This window comes from Miniopterus natalensis, chromosome 18 (genome assembly GCF_054644295.1).
Source record: "Miniopterus natalensis isolate mMinNat1 chromosome 18, mMinNat1.hap1, whole genome shotgun sequence".
NCBI classification, from domain to species: domain Eukaryota; kingdom Metazoa; phylum Chordata; class Mammalia; order Chiroptera; family Miniopteridae; genus Miniopterus; species Miniopterus natalensis.
Genome location: NC_142098.1, coordinates 25124279 through 25145653, shown reverse-complemented (window position 1 = coordinate 25145653; position 21375 = coordinate 25124279). Strand labels below are relative to the sequence as shown.

Sequence of the window (21375 nt, the reverse complement as noted above, 5' to 3'; positions counted from 1 at the left end):
AACTGAAAGTTGGCATTACCCTGTAAATGTGGTAAATAATGAGCACCCCTCAGTTACCATAGCCCTCTACACAAATCATAGAACTCTTATCAGACTAGATATCGTGCAACGCAATCATTTCAGAATTACACATACATTTTTAAAGGAACCCTTTCATGTGTCTGTTATGAACTGCATTAATATGAGCTGTAGTTTGACTTTTGATTATTGATAATTCAGTCTATCCACCATGAATACCTATTTAATGTTTTCTTACTAGTCCTTTTAACTGCAACACTATTTAGTAGTAGCAGTAAAGATTGAATGTTATTTCCTTTTCCTTATTTCCCTAAAATACTAACCAAATCACTGAAATAATAATAATAATAATAATAATAATAATATAGCAACAATAAAATAGAACATTATTTAGTGCTTGTTATGCACAAATACTGTGCTAAATTCTTTATATGTATTGTTTCAACATTTAATAGCCATAATTCTGTCAACGGTGGAACAGATAAGAGGTTACAGGCCTGCCTGATTCAGATTCAGTCTAAATAGCCATTCTCCACATAATTATTAATTCATTGTACTCTCTAGTTTGGTATACTGTACCAGTTGAGAATCATGTAATAGTTGAAAAGTGTGAGTGTGTGTGTGTTATAAAGGAGACTCGTAAGTGGAAGTTTGGAGATTAATAGGCAAAGAGTAGCAGAATTTAAAACATGCTTATATGCTCATATATAAATAGAGACCAGTTCCTGGTCAATATTACACTATCAAGTAGTCATTTGTGCAGGTACACAGGTCAGAGCAAAACAATCTTTGTCTTTCAGTAATTTAAACAGAAATATAAAACAGTTTTAACCTTTGTTATTAAAGTAATTTGAACTATGTCCACCTGACCAAGAGAAGTAATAAAATCTCTTTATCTTTTTCTGACTGCTGTTCCTTGCTTTGGTTTTCTTTATTAATCCTTTGAGGCCCTTAGTAATATTCCAAGTATTTTTATCAGTTCTGAATTTACCCAATAGGCTCACTCACTATTTGTTCATCTCTGTTTATTGTAAACATGCAGTTATCCAAACTGGTAATTTCAACATTCTGAAAATGTTAGAAAACCACAGTATCTTTACCCCGAGAAGTAACTGGCATGAGCATTGTCAGGCCTGCTTAAACACCCGGACGATTCCATCTGCTCTTCAGCAATATATACTATGATAGCACCAAGAATTCCCTCTATCACAAATACCTGGACCTGGAGGTACTCTACTGCATCCCCAAATTAGGAGTAGCTGTGCTTTTGGCTTCCGAGCTGTTGACAGCTGGGGGGTGGGGGAGCAGGCACCAAGTTGCCGCCGCTTTCTTCAGCCTCAGACCTAAAAAGGCCTGTCTCGGTGCTCATCTTGGTAAACCCTGATAGCTCCCTGCAACAGGAAGCCCCCATCTGAGACTAATGAAGCACAGATGGTTTCTGAAAACCTCCTGTACTACAAGATATTATGCTGTAGCTTGGAATATACTCCTCTTCATATATTCTCTCTTTTCCCCTCTCTTCTATATCCGTGCCCTTGTTTAGTTTCGTTTCCATTAGAAATGCCATTTGGGCAGCAAATTTCACAAATTGGATCCATCTCGATGCTGCCATGCAAAGAAAACACATCTGTCTGACTCTTCATTTAAAATAAGGGAAAAAATGAAATAGCAAAATGCTGTAGTCGCTCTGAGCTATTTCCTAATGAACCAGTTTGTCCCACGAGCTGTAGTGAGGAGCTTCCTCTCCTCCGTGAGAACTCTTTATGCATATTAATATTATGCATGTTTTCCATGTGACTCCTTCTGACTTGCCCTCACCCCATCCTTTGAATTCATTTAAATAAAAATAATTTATGTGGACATTCCTTCAGTCAGGATTTTCTCTTCGCCTTTCTTAAAGACATCCTTAATATTTCGTTGATGCTTTCCATCCAAACTGAGTCGTTATGCTTTTGCATATCATTAGGGTTTTATAAAGAACAACAGCGACATCTGCATGTGCCGCAGCGCCAAGGAGATAGGAAAAATACCGAAAACAAACTCTGTCTGGCTCTCTGTCTCCCGAGCAGCCCCTGCCACCACCGTGGATAGGAGTAATTGTACAGTGTAATCACATCATGCCTCATCTGAATATTCATAGCCAAGACAAAGAGTTAGAGGATAAGGGAGGAGCAGGGATAATTTAAATATAAAACAGCACCTCATTTCCAAACCAGGTTGTGCCCGTTAGACTGTACACCAGGATTCGATATTAAAAGCAACACTGTTTTACAGTTTGGAAATTAGGAGAGAAGAAGATGGAGGAGAGAAAGAGATTCGGTAAAGAAAGGGTGACATTATATTCTCATTCTTGACTGAGGAAAAACAAAACAAGACAATAACAACAACAGCGACAGAATAAAAATACTTAAAATGGTATTTGAAGAGTCACTAACAGTGTCTAACCAGCTGCTGTTTTACCAGGAATGAAATAGCCTATTGAGGGAGCTTTAAAAGCTCTCAATTAATATGTTGTGCATGTATTAGACCTACAAAGAACTCACTGTATTCCTTCTCTCCCCACAAACCCCCCCAACACACACATATTCCCTAACCACCACCTTTCTCTCCTGTCAGGTACGGAAGAAAAAGATCAGAGCTACAAAATAATTGACTAATCGCTTTAAAAGTGACAACACCACTTCTCGAAAAGAAAGGACAGAAACAAACACATACAAAAAGGTGACTGTTCATTAATGAAGGGATAAATTACCGATGGCTTCTTCATTCTCTTTAGTTCACTACCCCCCAAAAGAAACCAATGTAATCCACATGTTAATATTTCTTGTCTTCGTTTTCTTTTAATAAGATGCTCTTTATTATTATTTTTTTGTGTGTGTTGGTATTTTAGAAGCCTCTGCCACTGCATTCCCCAAAGAGCCACTAGTTTCAACCCACTGGAGCTTATATTCCTTTAATTGTCTAGTGCAGGAACATTTCTGCTGTTTTTAAAAATATACCGCTCTGCAGGAATTAGAAGAGTCCAAGGTTGTATCCAACTTCAAAGGTTTCCAAGTCATAATGATTTTAGAAAAAGTAGAAGACAGATCATGGAACAAGTCCCTGTTTGAAGATAAGCATCATAGGGACCTTTTTTCTTCCCTCTCTCCCCAACTTTGTACTTCTCCTGGCTCTGAATGCCCCTCGCTAACACGGTTTAATGATATGCAAATGAAATATGCATAAAACCATTCTACTGTATGATTATTAAACACTGGAGACATTAACAGCAGAGGCTTCACTCTTTGTAATAATCCTTCCCGACCGTCCACTTTGATTTCGGAGTTATGGAAACCCATAGCAGTTGGCAGAGGGTGAGAGAGAGAAGGAAGGAAAGATGCAGGGACACATCACCCATCTCGATGCTTTTCCCACTCCAGGAGAGGTTCCCCCCCTTTGTACTGCGTTCCTATTGCTGTCTTTTGTAATCCATCCATGCAGTCGCACCAGAGCGATTAACGGAAAAAAAACCTCTTTTCTCTTAATGTTTCAAAGCTCATTAGCCAAACGATTATTCCTCATTAACAGCGAAAGCTCATTCATTAAAAGGAAGAATATGCCAAAAAGATGCCAGCGCGGCTAATCCTGAGTCCCGTACTGGGCTGTAAATCCCATACTACTTGTATATTCCATGCGAGAGGGACACGCGCCAATCCACATTTTAAAAAAAGAAAAGAAAAAGAAAACAGTTTGTGTGTTTTGTAAAATCCACAAGAGCAGCAATTAATATTCCCATTGAATGACTTTATTTTTTTGTGTGTCCCTTTTGTTTCCAGCGCCTGCCCCTGGCTCAGCGCCCGGTGCCAACAGAACACCTTTCAAGATCCACAGCAACGCAGACAACGTAAGTACCAGCCGTTTCCTGAAACCCTTTTTCAGATTTTTTTTTTTAACAACCAACTAAAACATAGACAGAGACCAGCTTCTTTTCCCTTCTTCTCCCTTGCGTTATGCCACCAGGGTTTCCTAAGTAGCACCTTCCAAATCCCTCTGCCTTCAAGTTTGTGCATGTCTGTGTGGCATGCCTCCTCCTTCACTCCCATAGTGGATCTTGTAAAAGGGCTTCAGATCGGCCCCATTCATCTCCCTGGTGATAGCAGTGAATGTAGATAAATCTCTGACTGCCTGCTTGCTGCTGGAGTATGATTTTTATTTTGTCTTCTGTGTATACCTGGGTCAAAAAGTGGGAGGTATGCACACACATACATGCACATACACACATTTCCTTTATCCCTCCTGTCTTCCTCTCTTTTTTCTCACGCATGCATACATCCCACATATGTGTGTATATGCTTAAGCATATACACCTACATGCATACCCATACCTATAACACAAAAATATATACTTATCTAAACGTTTAATTTTTCTGAAAATGTGTATTTATATACACATTCAGCCTTATGCAGGTGTCTATATGCAATCAATAAGCGCCTATCTTTTCATTTATACCCATCTATATCTCCATTTGAATATTCCCTCTCTTCTCCCAGCAGAAGCTGTGTGCACTTGCAATCCAGGATTATATGAGCGGTGTTCTTTCCTTATGATTTCTATTTGTAGACCTTTCTGCTCCCTTCTCTGCCTTCTGCCTTCTTCCGAGCTGTAGAATTGGCATCTTTCCCTGAGGTTTTCCGAACGGCAAGTGGCACTGGCCGTGGCATGCATTCAAGCCGCTTCCTATGGCATTTCTCTTCCGATGTCTGCTTTTTCTCTTTGTTTGTTGTTGACTAGGCTGAATGGTGTTTTCTTTTAAGTTAATTATAAACAAAGTCAAAAACAAGCCAACAGCTTGCCAAAAAAAAAAAAAAAAAAAATAGCCTCACACAAGCGCCTTCTGCTGCAACAGATGCCCAGATCACCCCTGGCATGGGCAAACGGGCACACGATTTTGGTGGTTGTTCATTTTTTCTGTTTGTTGCTGTATTTTTTGCTTGTTTTCCTTGTTTCTTTTTGATTTTTCAAGGAGTCCAGGATCCCGGCCTCTGCTTGGAACGGAACAGTGTCATGGCGGAGACGACGGCCTTTGTCTTGCTGGGTGTGAAAGCATCCACTGTGCTGGCTCCACTGCGGCAGAATCAAGTTTAAAGGAAAAAAGTGATTAAAGTCAGCTCTGTGCCTCTTTGGTGTGGAAGACCCCCAAACCCCAAGTAGCCGAGTCCCTGGGTCCGAGGAAGGGCTCATAGTTGGAGCAGCCTAGGCTGTAATCCTGGCACTTGCGCCTTCGGTTGCTGCTTGCTGTTCGCTCCTGGGGGTCTGGATAATCTCCCCTGGCTTTACCGCACTGCATGGCCCGCATTCAGGGCCCCCGTAACATATACCCGCTGCTGCTATCACACGAAACTGTGGCGTTGCCCCTGAATGGATGGCACTGTGCCAACTCTTCTGCCATCCGCCCTTGCAGCTTTTTTCTTTCCTCCCTCCCTCCCCTTCTTCTCCTCCTCCTCCTCCCGTCGACTTGACGTTAATTAACACACGGGTTAATTGATTTTAAAAGCCGAAGAATTACAGTTAACTTTTCCCACAGGGTACAGACGCCAGCCGCTTGGCACACTCTGCCTCCGCACTGGTGCAGGGGGGCAGGGAAAGCCCGCAGCAAAGCTAGCAACTGCTGAGGGAATGTTGCCTGTTCATTGGAGTAGAGCCGATAGAAGTCGACGTGGTACTGTCTCATCCTTACAGTGTATTTAGCCTTTCTATATTTTTTTAAAATAAAGCACAGCCCTTTCTTCTCCCTTCCTTTTTAAAAACAGGAAAACCCTTCAGAAGTTCTTATGGGGGGTTGGGGGGAGTCCCTGCCCCAGACCATTTATCTCATCCATAATATACTTTTTTCCAATAATAAGAAAATACCTGGTGGGATTTTTTTGTTTTGTTTTGTTTTGTTTTTAGTTACAAGGAGAGAAAGGCTGCCCCTTCCCTAAATATAGGCAAAGGATATTTTCTTAAAGAAAAAGTTCCAGTTTCTTTCTCTATATCTGTGTTTTGTTTTGTTTCTTTCCCTCTTGACTCAGATGGATTATTTATGGTGAAGGATTTCAACTAAAAAGTAGGTACATTGTAATTAAGAACAAAATTCATATGAAAGCTCTTTGTTTTTTTTGTTTGTATGTGTGTAGATTTTTACTTTCTGTCCCCTTCACCCCAGTCCTCTATAGGAAATGAAAGCAGTTGATACTGTAGTTGGGAAGGACATAGGCAAAGCTGGGAACTTGATGCTTTCACCTTTTTCTGCTTTCATTTTATTTCATTTTGTTTTTTAAAAGCAAGCAGCAACTGAAGCGACAAGAGGAATCCATTATGCAAATCGTGTCACTTTGCATAATGTCTCATGACTGGAATATGCAAATGAGCTGTATAATTTATGAGTACCAGTGTCTGTCTAAAAGTGTTTCACATAATTTACAAAGTGAGCCTGAGAGACATGGGGAAGGCAGCTCTTCCAACTCCATTGCCAGGAAATCTCTGTATTTTCCTACAAGTGCTCCCTAGTAATATTGTCAAGTGCTATTTAAAATAAATTAACTTTCCAAATGTTCATGAAAGATGAAGATTTTCTTCTCACTCTCTTCACCCAAATCCTTTGCCTAAAAGTTTATAAGAAACTATTAGACTCTAAAGGATTAATTTTTAGATTTAATTTGGAAAAGAAAACTTATTTGAGCCAAACTTGATATTTGTATATGGATTTCCCTTTCTAAAGCAAGGAATGTCTTAGAGAAATATAGACACCTTATCTATTTGCCTGGCTCTATGAAGGCAGAAAAATGAGATTTCTCATTTTGACTGGTTTTGTGTGTGCCCTTCTGTGTGAAACATTTTATAAATTATAGTCCCTTGGATTTACTATTAGATATGTAATATGAAAGACTGATGCATTCAATATTCTTCTGAGGGTATAATTCTGCTTTCAGAGAAATCTTCAGAAGAGGCTTCAGTTAAGTCACCAGTCGGGTTAGTTGGCCACTTCACATCTCATTTTGATAACTTATTTGAATAGATGACTCTGAACCTTTTGAGAAGTCTTAACATCTTTGCCTAAAAATTTGTAAGAAACTTTGATAATATGACCTAATCTGGCTTTATATTTTTTATTTTAGTCACAAAAAGTTCTGGGAAAGAGGTATGGTTGCCATGAAAATGTGCAATGGGAAGACCTGATCTTTGAAGGCATGTGAGAAAAGGCTTTCTGAAAAAAGTGAATGCAAGATTAATTCTGAACATTGAAGATGAATTAAACAAAAAGAGAAAGAGAGAGAGTATTTTCCATGTAGATTTTATGTTCAGTAAATCCTGAGGCAAGAAAAGATCATGGCTGCTTGGAAGGACTAAAATAAAACCAATGCGACTAAACGAGTATAGACTGGCAACAGATTGGGAGGTAAACATGAAAAAGGTAACTTATTCATTATCTGCATTTAATTGTGGGTGCTTGGTCTCTTATGTCTCTCTTAATTGTATGCACATGTACTTAATGACGTTCATACAGAAAACTATTCTTATAAAATAATTTTTGATCTTTCAGACTCACACATTGAACCATCAGATTTCTGAATCTAACCTTATGTGGCATATTCCTTCCTTTTGTGCAGTTTTATTTTCAAAAAATTAATAGCCATTTAAGAAAATAAAAATAAGAACACTCTACCCAACAAGAACAGAATACAAAATTTTTTAAAGTATACTTGGAATACCCACAAAGATAAACTACTTTCTGATTCATTCAAAAAAATCTCAACAAATCTATAAGTACTGAATTCAGACAAAATATATCCTCTAAACACAAATAAACTGAACTAGTAATCAATAACAGAAAGATAGCTGGAAAATTCCAAATTTTTGGAAATTAAACATTTCTAAATAACACATGAATTAAAGAGACAGTCGCAGGGAAATTAAAAAATATTTATTACTTTGGATCAACTCAACGGGTGCCTGTATGTCCAGTTTGCCTGAGGAAAGCATGATTTATGCCTGTTTACCTGGTATTCTATTTGGTTTAATATTTGCACAATTTAAAAATATTTTTTTAGCCCTAGCCCATTTTGCTCAGTCGTTAGAGCACCAGCCTGTGGAATGAAGAGTCTCTGGTTCAGTTCCAGTCAAGGGCATGTACCTCATTTGTAGGTTCGATCTCCACCACAGTCAGGGCATGTGTGGGAGGCAACCAATCAATGTGTGTCTCTCTCTTACATCAATGTTTCTCTCTCTCCCCCTTCCTTCCACTCTCTCGGGAAAGCAATGGAAAAAATATTCTTGTTTGAGGATTAAAAATAAAAATAAATTTTAATAAATAAAAAATATTTTTAATTGAATGAATAAAAACACAAAATTTGTACAATGCAGCTAAAAAAGTACTTATGGAGAAATAATCTTTAATGCCTTATTTTAGAAACCAAAAAAAGATTTTGAATCAATATTCTAATTGTCTTAAGATAACAAATTAAATAAGAAACAAGAAAATTAAGGAAATAATAAAGATAAGAGCATAAACCAATGAAATTGAAAACAGTGGGGAAAATCAGTATACTCAAAAGCTGGTTCTTTGCAAAAAATACAAAAACTTATAAACATCTTGCCAGACTAAATAAGAAAAAAAGTGAGAGGACACAAATTATCACAAGCAGGAGTGAAAGAGGGAACATTACTAAAGACCTGCCAGATATTAAATGGATAATAAAGGATAAGTAAATAACAACTATATCAATAAATTTGATAACCTAAATGAAATGAAAAAATTCCTTGAAAGACAAGCTACCAATATTTATTCAAGAGGAAATAACACATAGTTTTATGTCTGTTAAAGAAATTGAATTTTTAGTTAAAATAGCTTTCTATAAAGAAAACATGCAGCCCAGATGCCTTCACTGACTAGTTCTACAAACATTTAAGGAAGAAATCATGCCAATCCTAAACAGCCTCTTTTAGGAAATAGAAAAGGAAGGAACACTTTCCAACTCATTTTAGGAGGTCAGCATTACTCTGATGCCAAACCCAGACAAAGACAATGTAAGAGCAGTGACCTACTGACCAGTAACTCTCATAAACACAAAAATTCTTAACAAAATATTTGCAAATTGAGTTGAACAATATATAAAAAGAATGACCAAGTCAGGTTTATTCCAGGGATGAAAGGTTGGTTCAACATTCTAAAATCAATTTGATTCACTATATCACTAGATTTTTTAAATTGTCAGTTTAATAAATGTAGAAAAATATAAGCCACAGTCATCAAAACAGTGTGATAATGATATAAAGATAGACTTAAAGATGAGTGCAACAGAATAGATAGCCCAGATATAGACACACAACTTTTTGGCAAAGGGTCAAAGACAATCTATTGAAGAGAGTTTAGTCTTTTTCATGGTACTGGAGCCATATATTCAAAAAGCTAGAAGAAATCAGGAACATATTAAACAGATGTGGAAGATTTTTTAAAATACTCTAATTGAACTAGTAGATACTAAAACTACCCTGTCTGAGATGAAGAATGCCATGTCAGAAAAGTAGTGACAGATTAGATATTTGGAAGAAAAGATTATCAATTTATAGATACATTAATAGAAACTATCTAAAATAACATAGAAAGAAAAGTAATGAATAGAGAGCATCAGTGAGTTGTGAGACAACTTCATGTCACCTATTACATGTATAATTGAAGCCCTCGAAGGACAGATAGAAGGGAGACAAAAAGTATATTCAAAGAAATAGCTGAAATTGTTCCAAATTTTGTGAAAAGTATAAATTGACAAGTCCACCTATCTCAATGAATCCCAAGCATGAGAAACACAAAGGAAACTATACTAAGGTACATCATAATCAAATTGCTTTTACAAAATCAGTAAAAAGCAGTGTTTTAAAAGCAGTGAGAAAAGAAGACATATACAGAGGAACAAAGATGAAAATGACAGGTTTCTTATTGGAATCAATGCAAGCCCTAAGATAGTAGAGAAACATCGTTAAAAGTACTGAAAGAAAAAAAAAGTTAAACTGAAATCCTGTAAACAGCAAAAATAGCTTTCAGAAGTAAAAGTGAAATACATTTTCAACATGTACAAATGCTGAAAGAATTCATTAGCAGACCTACACTATAAAAAATGGTAAAGGAAACTTCAGACAAATGGAAAATGATGGAAAGCCTTGAAATGATAATTATGTTGGTAAATTTTTATAATTTATTAAATGTATTTAAAGGTAATTGACTAAAACAAAAATTATAAGTGTATTATTTTATAACATAAAAGTAAAATCCATGACAACAGTAGCACAAAGCTATTGAAGAAAATAGTGAAATGAGAGAATTTTCTCCTAGGGTTCTTACACCATATATTAAGTGGTATAATATCACCTGAAGGTAGACTATGATAAGTTAAAGTTGTATATTATAAACTTTGCAAAGAGCAAAAATGACACAACAGAGAGTTATAGTTAATAAGATAAATGAGAAAATGAAACTATCAAAAGTTCCCAATTAACCCAAAGCAGATAGCAAGATAATAGACTTAATGTCATCTTCAATAATCACATTAAATGTAAATGGCCTAAATACCCTAAATAAAAGGCATAGAATAGACAATTTTATAAATAACAAGGAAGTGAAGACAATCAAGTATGGAATCCAGCTGAGAACAGACCAGAGACTCCAGGAGCTCCTTCTTGCCTCTGAAAAGGCCCAATCAGTCCAACCTGGCCAGGCTCACCCCAAGCAGGAGTGCAGGACTGAAGGGAGGCAGGGCCCTCTGGCTACAGAGGTAGCCTTAATGACCGAATGATCCATCACTCTTGTTTCCTAGAGTCTTGGTTGGACGAATGAGAAGATAGTGGGAAGCTACAACCTATCTCCCTCAGGGCACCATGAACTTTGTCTTCACGGAAAGAATCACAGTTTATAGCTGTAAGTGTATGTGTTTTCTTGTTTCTCTCTTTTTAAACTCAAAACTCAATAATGATGCCTTAAAACACCTTTATTGACTGCCCATCTGTCTTGCCTCTAGTAATACCAAGTTCTCTGAGCCATCTCGGTAAATCCCTATGGGTCAGGCACCTACTGGTTACCATTTGAAACTTGCTTCCTATCATAATACTTATTTCCACCATTCTCTTGATAATTAAGTACTGCCACCTAATCTCTGCTATTCCTGGATTATATTATCTACATTTAAAGAAGGGATTCCATTTCTATCATACCATCACCTTTAAAGTTCCCACCTACAGAGAACAGTGACTATTAAGATATTCAATGATGCTGGTAAGTGAAGCATTTTCCAAGTCTTTCCAGGAAACATAGTGAGCTGGGTTTTGGTCTTATATAACATTTTCACTCCAGCATACCAACTTCTTTGAGGTTTTTATTACTTCCTGAATAGTTTATAACACCAGTTGTCCTATCTCTATTTAATGTAGGCCATTGCTCTTTTCACGTTTCCAAGAGCCATCCCATCTGTATTAAAAACTAACTACAAGGTCCCTTTCTCAGGGCATTAATTCTGAGTCATGGAAAAGTCCCCTTTATTAACTTTATATTCCATTTTCCTGGCCCAGCACCCTTAGGATCTACTCCCGAGTATATTCTGCCAGTGCCTATGGTACTTAGTAGGCAGGTACTATGACCCTGTCATTCTCTTCTATTAGCATTAAATCATTCTCCTCCCTTAGCAGGCCCAAAATTTCCCTAATGAGAAGATGCTGAGGTTTGACTAGTTACTTCTTTGGTGCCCAGGAGGTGAAGTGAAGTCAGGTTCTGAAAAAGGAAAGTATTATAAGGCACCTGCCTCATTTGAAACTTCTGTTCATAAAACAAGGTGGAATTCCCATCTTCTAAGAGGTGGTAGTGGGTCCCTTCCACAGGCCCAGAGGATTGAGGGTAATCTGGGTGTTTAAAACTCTCAGTTGCATCAGCCCTAACACCCTCATCCCAAGGCTCAGGGTCCCACTTCTCTTTTAGACTCCTATCTGGCATAGAAGACTTGAGTGGGTTGAGAATCAGCCTTCTCTTAGTGAATTTAACCTCATCATTATGATATATTTTTCTTTGTCTCTGGCAGTACTGCTTGTTTTGAAGCTTTCTTTTGTGATACTGTTAAGCATGTTTCCATAATATATCTTGTTTCACTAAAGTATAGTTTTCGGAAATGCATACTTAGGTGTTACATTTATTAGAAGTAGGTAACTAGATAATCTAAAAATTAAGGCATTGTTTTTCTCTGGGCTAAGGGTGGGGACAGTGAGCAGGGAAGACATACTAGAACATAGCACTTGAGATGTTTTTCTGTCACTATCAAGATTCTATTTTTTACCTGGATGGTAGTAACACAGGTATGTGCTTTATAATAAGCCACTAAACATATAATTATATGTGGTACACTATTACATGTTACATAGTTCACAATGAAAAAATTCGAAAGCAAAAAGAATATTCATTATGTCTGTATACAAAGAAAATTTACAAAAGATTAACCACATGCTTTGTCACAAAGGAAATCTCAATAGATGTCCAAAAAGTGATATTTGGATTATGTTTTCTCAGAACACATGACCATATTTGAAATCAACCATAAAAAGTAGTTTTTAAAACACCATGTGAATAGAATATATACTGCCAATAATGGATTATAACCCATAACATTAAATAAATATCCATGAAGCTACAATGATGTAAAAATATTAAATAAATTGTGGCAAAAGGACAGCTCTTATAGTAAAATTCCAGTAAATAAAGGTAGAAAGAATAATGGAAATAGAACATTACCATTTGGCTACTACAGAAATAATTATTGCTGGCAATAATCATTCATGGATGCTAAAATTTCTGAATGAAAGTATGACAAAAAGATCATTCTTCTTTTATCCCATCAAAGTATCTCCCCTGAAAGATATGAATTAATTACAAAGAGAAAAATAATTACTATAAAGAATCCTGGCAGATACCACCTTAACTATGTTTTCAGAGTTACCATCAACCAGCATGGGCACATCTTGACATCAGGTACTTCCTGATATGATGCTTTCTCACTGTGCCATCTTAGGTTTAGCATTACCTTGGCAAAAAGCATAATCTCAGTCTAGTACTGAGAAAATTTCAGGCATAGTCAAATTGACGGTGTTTTTTCTTCTACAAAATTACCAATCAGTATTCTTTAAAAGGGTCAAGATCATGGGAAAACAGGAAAGACTGAGAAATGGTCACAGATTGACAGAGGCTAAGGAGACTTGATGGCTAAAGGCAACCCCTTCCTCCTATACAGACTCTTCAATGAAGGATTTGTCCTTGCACGAAAACCATAATAACTACTTTTTATATCTGGTAGGAGATGCTCTGTAAATATACTAAGGGCTTCTCACATACATGAGTGCCTTTCAACACTGTGGCACAGACCCCTTTATCTGTTGCTGCCTATTCATGGATCATAAGTCTGTTTGCATGTCTTTTCCATTTAATCAGATGTGGTAATCAGCCAGCTAATGGAGGAAGGGAAAGTTTGTGCTGGAGAAACAGATGACACAGAGCTACAGCAGAGATACAGGAAATCCCTGGTGACCACGTATCACAATCAGCTTTGTTCTTCATTTATAAACAAGAACACATATCAGTAGAATATGAGGAAAATCAGCAAAATGAATATGAAAAAATAAAATGAGAAAAGTGAATTCTTGACCCCAGAGGAACAGTAGATGGTGCAAGAAATACAAAAATTTGAATAGTTTGAGCCCGGCCCACATGTCTCAGTGGTTGAGTGTTGACCTATGAACTAGGAGGTCACAGTTCAATTCCCAGTCAGGGCACATGCCCGGGTTTCAGGCTCAATCCCTAGTAGGAGGCATGCAGGAGGCAGCCAATCAGTGACTCTCTCTCATCATTGATGTTTATCTCTCCCTCTCCCTTTCTCTAAAATCAATTATATATATGTGTGTGTGTATATATTTATATACATATATACACACATATATGTATATATATACATGTGTGTGTGTATAAAACACTTTAGTTTGAATCCTTAGATTCAGAGAGAGAACACAGAAGAGGCCTCCATGCAAAGGAGAAATCAGAACAGAAAGAAATCTTAAAGGTTAAAAAGCATGATGGTCAAAACAGAAAATTCAGTAGAATTGGTAAAAATGACATGTCATGGACTGAATTAGTAATGTGAAAGGAAATCCCCATAACAGAGCAAAAAGACATAAACAGAGACAAATTGAAATGTAGATATCAATGTTGATCTCATTAGTTTCTTTTAGAGAATTCTTTTAGACTTTCTTAGTCATTTCATTTTGGAAAAGGCATCTCATACTATTTTACCACTATCACAGCAGAAGTCATAAGCTTATAAACATTAACAATATCCAAGGCGTTTAGACTGAGATATAAAGTAGCTTTTCTTAAACCACCAATTCTATGTGTTTATATTGTTCACCTTGCCTTTTTCCAAAGCTGGATGTTTGTTATTTACTTAGAAAGTAACAAAATATTTTTGTAAGACAATGAGCCCTATAGAAATGTGGGAAAATAAAGTATACCCATCCTCACTGCCTCTCTCCAGGGTAACCATTGCTGACAGCTTTCTGTATGGTCAAGACTTTCTCTGTATGTACAATGTCATATGCACAATGTTGAGAAAAAATGGGATCATATTTTTCAGCATCTTGCAGTTTTTATTCAATATTAAAGCACTGGAATATTTTCTGGTCTATGTCTACATATCTGCCTTATTGTTAACTACTGCATAGAATTCCACACTGGATACATTATAGTTCAAATAACCATTTTCCAGTTGATGAAACTGTTCACTATAACCAATAATTAAAATTATATCTTCAGCATTGGTTCACATCCATCACCCATCCTTTCTGTGTCACTTTAAATTGTTTTCTTCTTTTGATTTACTGTTTCATTTTTTAGAACACTCATTCTGATTTCTCTCCTGCCTTTCAAAGTTGTGTTTTTGGTGTATCTAGTTATTCTTCCTTCTCTAACTACTTAGTATCCTCATGTAGTTGTATTTCTTGTTATTACTTACTCTTTGAAATCTTACATTAAATTTTAAATTCAGCTAGAAATCCTTAAGTTCTAACTAACAACTAATATTTTTTAGCAGATGCTTTTCAGTAGAATTTAAGGGTGTTGGAGAATTCTATAATCTGAAGTGTCTGGCATTCTGAGACTGAGGAGAAACAGTCAAGATTAATATAGTAGCCCTGGCCATTGTGGGTCAGTGGTTAGAGTGCCAGCCCACTGACTGAAGAGTCTAGTATTCAGTTCCCAGTCAAGGACATGAACCTGGGTTGCAGGTTTGATCCCTGGTCCCTGTCAGGCACATTCAGGAGGCAACTAATTGATGTGTCTCACATGGATGTTTCTCTCTCTCTCCCCCTCTCTCTCTCCCACTCTCTCTAAAAAATCAATGGAAAAAATATCCTCCCATGAAGATTAACAAAAACAAACAAAAAAGATTAATAGAGTAGAACCCTCTTAACTGATACGTTTGGGGCCTGTAAATGGGCAGTTAACCAAAAATGTTGGTTATAGCTGGGACTAATAAAAGTGTTAGTACTTAAGCATTTTATTGCCTTTGAAACATAAAACAGTATTCATTCACCAATTCTTAGATGTAAAGTTGCTAAGGTCTTTTGACTATAGGTTACTGAGTGGTGTTCTCGATGCTCTTACCTTAATGCATGATGTATGATGTATGATTTCGTTTTGATTTCTTTGGAGATGGTAAAGACATTTTGAAACAATTTGAATACAGAATACTTATAGATGTTTACAATTATTCTTCTAAACTTTTCTAGTGTTTCATCCTCACCTAATTCATGTTAATTAGTGACTTCTATATTGCATCCTTTTAGAGCATTCAGCTTAGTTTGTTGTTGTTTATACAGGCTACAGTATTCTTTTTGCACTAATATTTTATCAGCTTGTGTATGGTTAACTAGAGTATGTAATAAAAGTAACAAGTACAATGGGCAGTAAACAGTATTGGAAACAAGCACAAATGATCTTTAGCAAGCTTCTGCTTAACTGGAGGAAGAAGTGCCTGTCCACACTACAGAATAGCTTATTAGCCATGAACCCTCAACAAGGTGTATATCAATTATGTTTCTATAGATAAAATGAAGAGTTCAGGGCAATATAGTGAGTCAGCTAAGTGGAGGTTGGTTAACATCATATCTATTGCTCATTAGCATTAAAGATCATTAGTTGAACTAGCATACTGACAGAACCAGGTGACAAGTAAGGGCAAGGGAAAGCTTATGGGCTTGGCTGTTGACACTCAAGTTATTTTCAGGGGTGTATTTCACATGTAACTATTTTTTAGCATTATTAAGGATGTTGGAGAGCAAACCCATTTTAATCTACCAGTGCCTATTGGAACATGGTTTGGGTTAAGACTGAACTGAGCCATCCAACATTGCTTATTTTGTGCTGAACTGTGAATACTAATGAAATGTCCGTTGCCTAAAACTAAGTAATATTTTATTCTCCCTTTATAAAATAGATAATGTCTGCCTGAGACAGATCTTCAATTTGCACTTCCAAAGAATTCTGAGAATTCCGCTTGGCAGAAAAATCTTAAACCAAGGAATACATTTACACTGCGCTTTCTTATTATAGTAAGTTGCTTTATACCTCTTTCTTCAGTGGTTGTGAGAAATTGCTATAAAATGCTGAGATTACCTCGGTGTGTTCCCCAAATACCCAGGTTCCTGGCTGCGCACACTGCCTAAGGGTTCAGTAAGTAGGTTAATTCTTCCTTCAGGGTTGGCCTGGGGAGTAGAGTTCCTGATGAGCTGAGTAGAACTTGCAGGAGGAAGAAAGTGGGAAGAGAAAGGCTATCTGAATGCTGAGGGAGAAAGTCACTTGTGTGCGGCGGGGGCCACAAGGCAATCTTTACTTTCTCTCTTGTATTTCATCTATTTCTGTTTTCTTGTTTATTCTTTGTTTTTCGCTTATTTTGTAATTCTATGATAGCCAAGCTCTTTCAACATCTGACAAATGACTCTGAAAACATCTTCCAGTATTTTTGTGCAGTTCTTTTAGTGGAAGTTTTACATCCTATTTCTTTTTACCTTTTCATTTATTCCATATATTCATTTATTTTACCTTTTTATGAGTAAGATAATAAAGGAAGGGAAAATCATAGAAAAGTGCAGTTTTGTTTGATTAAATAGTTTTCTGTGACATCTCTAATATTAATAATGGTGATGATCTCCATATATGCTGGTATGTTATGTACTAGCCATTTTTCTCATTTTCAGCAGCTTTACATTGTATTAAAGAAGAAACAACAGACTCCCTGAATTTAAGTACTTGACCAAAGTCATGCAGCGAGTGAGCAGAAGAGTAAGAGATAATAGCTAAGAAATAGATTCACACTCAGGCCTCTTTGACTCCTAAGCCAGAGCTTTTTCCTCTATCCCCATTTCTCAATCTGAGAATCCCAAAAGATTGGGGTGTCCCCAGATGTCATTTTTTGACAAATTTTTCATGTTTTCAACACATTTACTAAGTGCTTATATTATTAGTTGCATCCTGTTCTAGGCACTTATAGGGAATACATTATGGGGAGGGGGTGCTGCCTTAATGAGCTTACATTCTTGGGGGAGGGGAGTAGATAATAAACAGGTTAATTATGTATGTTAAAAGGTGATAATTTCCATATAAAAGAAAATTCCCTGACAATCTTAAATTGTGCTTTCAGAGGTGTGGGTGGGGTGGGTGGGCAGGAATGAATGAAAGAAGGTAAAGGGATCAGCCAAAGAACATATATGCATAACCCTCAGACACAGACAACAGTGTGGTGATGGCCAGAGGGAAGGGACGGTGGGGGCTGGGTGAAGGTGGGCAAAGGGGAAGGGGACATCTGTAATAGTGTCAACAATAAAAATAAAAAACATAAATAAATAAATAAATTGTGCTTTCATTTTATTGATTATAAATAATATCATTAATAATATTAATGCCGCCTGGCCGCCGTGTGGTTCAGTTGGTTGGAGCGTCGTCCCATGTGCTGGAAGGTTGCAGGTTCAATTCCAGTTAGGACACATACCTAGGTTTTGGTTCATTCCCCAGTCAGGGTGCATACAGGAGGCAATCGACTGATGGTTCTCCCTCATATCGATGTTTCTTCTTCATATCAGTGATTCTTTCTCTCCCTCTCTCAAATCAATTTTTTTAAAGTTAAAAATAAAATTCTATTGATGATAATTAAAGTAAAATTGGGCAAGTATTCTGATTTACGTAGGTTACATCTCTGGACATATTTATCTATATAGCTTTTTTAAAATAATATTAATGGGAGTGGCGCAGCTCAGGTAGTGACCAGGAGTCCCAGTCGGTGAGCAGTTCTACCACGCCAGGGTCTTCCAACATCACTGAGGAGAGTGGGGTTGGCAGTGGGGTCTCCCAGACCGGGAGTGCCCAGGAGGACAGCCTGCACCCCTCGCCATCCTCCTCAGGCTTCATCACTACCTCTGATGTGACCACATTGTGGGGAAATTAGGAGTTCCTGAGGCAGAAGAGTCCACTAGCAGACTGCATCTGTCACACTGAAACTTCAGCATTCCTTTTTTAAAATATAAAGTTTGCCCACATACCCAATAATAAAAATAAATCTGAAGAAAAAATAATATTAATAGCTTCCTATAGCAAAGTACTGACTTGTGATTTTGGAGCAATTATTTCTATTTGTTTTTTCTCCCATATTCTTGGCTAGTGAATGCAAAGAAATGTCATAGTGCAATCTAAAAATAAAGGTGTGAGCCTAGCAGGTGTTGCTCAGTGGTTGAGTGTCAACCCATGCACCAAGAGGTCACCGGTTCGATTCCTGGTCAGGGCACATACCTGGGTTGGGGGCTCAGTCCCAGGCTTGCAGGAGACAGTCAACCAATGTTGATATTTGTCTCTCACTGATGTTCTATCTCTCCCTCTCCCTTTCTCTCTGTAAAATCAATAAAAACATTTAAAAATGAAGGTGTGGTAGTGTTTCAAGGAGGATTCATAACATAGCATGGTAGTAAAGGCACCATGAACCCAAAAGAACATGTGTTGTAGGAGTTGGTTCCATATTGAATTTGAAACTGCCATTGTATTGCACAGAGATCCTCCTTGAAATAATTCTAGTGTTCAATACTCTTTTTAAATCCCATCAATCAGATTATTTAGTGTAGATTTAAGTAACAAGAATATTTAAATGTATCTTCAAGTAGATGTTAATGATGACACCTTATTAAAATAGGCGTTCAAAGATTGTTTATCAGCAGGGAAAGATTGGTTAAGTATAAATCTGGTCACACTTTACTATCAAACAAAACCTTTAAATTGTGAAAAAAATTAAGGTTTAACTTATATATAAAGTACAGAAATCTATAGTTTGCAGCTCAGTGAACATTAGGGCCATTTTATACAGCATACTTCTGTAAAGAGGCAGTGTCCACATTAGTAAATTTAAAAATACAGTAAATATAGAACCAGAACTAAAGAAAATCACCCTATATTAAACCCAATATTAGCAATTGAGTTTTAACAAAATTATCATTAAATTCTTTTTATTTAAATATTTTTGAATTTTTAACTTGTAGATTTGTTTTAGTTTTATAGTTATGGGAGCTTAAGAAAAATCCATTATGCCTAATTTTATGATTTTATATTTGTACATATTTAAGTAATACAACACTGAGATTCTGTGTGATTTCATTTGTAAAGGTTGGTATATTTCTTACATGTGAGAAACATTGCACTATGCAGCATTGTCTCCTTCTAAATAAAATGTATTTGAAAACATTGAGTTTACTTGAACACCTTTAATGCACCAGCCGTAACTCTTCTTGCAAAATACCAGTGGCATTTTTCACAGATGTACAAAAAAATATCCTCAAGTTTGTATGGAATCACAAGAGACCTCAAATGGTCAAAGAAATCTTGAAAAAGAAAAGGCTGGAGGCCTCAAACTTAATAATTTCTAATTATATTACAAAGCTATAGTAACTAAGAGTATGGCACTTGTGCCCAGCCAGGTGGCTCAGTTGGAGCGTCATCCTGTACACCGAAAGGTTGCGGGTTCAATTTCCGGTTGGGGCACTTAACTAAGTTGCAGGTTTGATCCCTGGTCAGGGCGAGCATGGGAGGCATCCATCAATGTTTCTTTCACATCAGTTTTTCTCTCTCCCTTCCTCCCTCTAAAATCAATGAAGACATGCTTGGTGAGGATTTAAAAAAAAAAAAAAGTATGGCATTGGCTTAAAAACAGAAACAGATCAATGGAACAGAATGTAGAACCCAGAAATAAGCCCACACAGAGGTCAACTAATCTCTGGCAGGGGTGCCTAGAACACATAAGGAGAAAGGATAGTCTTCAATAAATGGCATTGGGGAAACTAGATACCCATATGCAAAAGAATGAAATTGAACCCTTATCTTACTCCATAGACAAAAATTAGCTGGAAATAGATTAAATACTTAAACATAAGACCTGAAATCTTAAAACTCCTAGAGCAAAGAGGAAGGCCTTTTTTTTTTTTTTTTTTTAAATATATCCTTATTGATTTCAGAGAGAGGAAAGGAGAGGGAGAGAGAGAGATAGAAACATCAATGATGAGAGAGTCATTGATCAGCTGCAGCCTGCAACCTGGGCATGTGCCCTGACCGGGAATCGAACCCTGATGGCCTGGATCCTAGGTCGATGCTCAACCACTGAGCCACGCCCGGCCGGGCAGGAAGGCCTTCTTGATATTGGTGTTGGCAATGACTCTTTATGACACCAAAAGCACAGGCAACAAAAGCAAAAATAAATGAGACTACATCAAGTTGAATAGCTTCCTCACAGCAAAGAGAATAATTGTTTAACAATTAATAAATTAAAAGGCAGCCTACTAAATGGGAGACAATATTTGCATATACCTGATAAGGAGTTAATATCTAAAATACATAAGGAACAAAATTAAGACATTGTGTGTTGTACTTGCTTGTGTCCACCATTTGTACTATTTGCACACAGAGAGACTCTTGAAAGCTGCCACAGTTACTATTGGTTCTGCTAGTAAGTAGCCAAGTGGTCTCTTTTAGTTGGTGTCCAGTAGAAAATCTATTGTTTGAGTGGATTGATGTATATACAAAGTATGGTGTATATTTATATCATTCTCACTTTTAATATATGTTAGCATTATTTTAGGTTTTATGTGTTACTTGGTATGATTTGGTAGGTTATTTTGGGGGTCTGGAAACACTCAAAAGTTTTTTCTGTATAAATTAATGGTAATCACTTCACTTAATGCCATTTCAGTTTAGAAAAGTTTTCATAGGAATGTTCTACCTTCAGGCAGTG

At 36.8% G+C, this 21375-nt stretch overlaps 2 long non-coding RNA genes across 5 annotated transcripts in view; both read left to right on the top strand.

Annotated features, from left to right (window-relative positions):
- LOC148091037 (uncharacterized) overlaps positions 1-3904 on the top strand; it is a 97395-nt gene extending 93491 nt beyond the window's left edge. The window contains exons 3-4 of the long non-coding RNA XR_015716042.1: positions 2635-2739; positions 3834-3904. This is a non-coding gene — a long non-coding RNA (uncharacterized LOC148091037). The remainder of the gene's footprint in view (positions 1-2634; positions 2740-3833) is intronic.
- A 1675-nt stretch (positions 3905-5579) lies between these two features.
- LOC107524142 (uncharacterized) overlaps positions 5580-21375 on the top strand; it is a 77274-nt gene continuing 61478 nt past the window's right edge. For 2 of the 4 annotated variants that reach the window (XR_015716022.1, XR_015716024.1), the window contains exons 1-3: positions 5580-7451; positions 10849-10949; positions 16552-16666. This is a non-coding gene — a long non-coding RNA (uncharacterized LOC107524142). The remainder of the gene's footprint in view (positions 7452-10848; positions 10950-16551; positions 16667-21375) is intronic. The other 2 variants (XR_015716025.1, XR_015716023.1) reach the window with 2 other exon arrangements.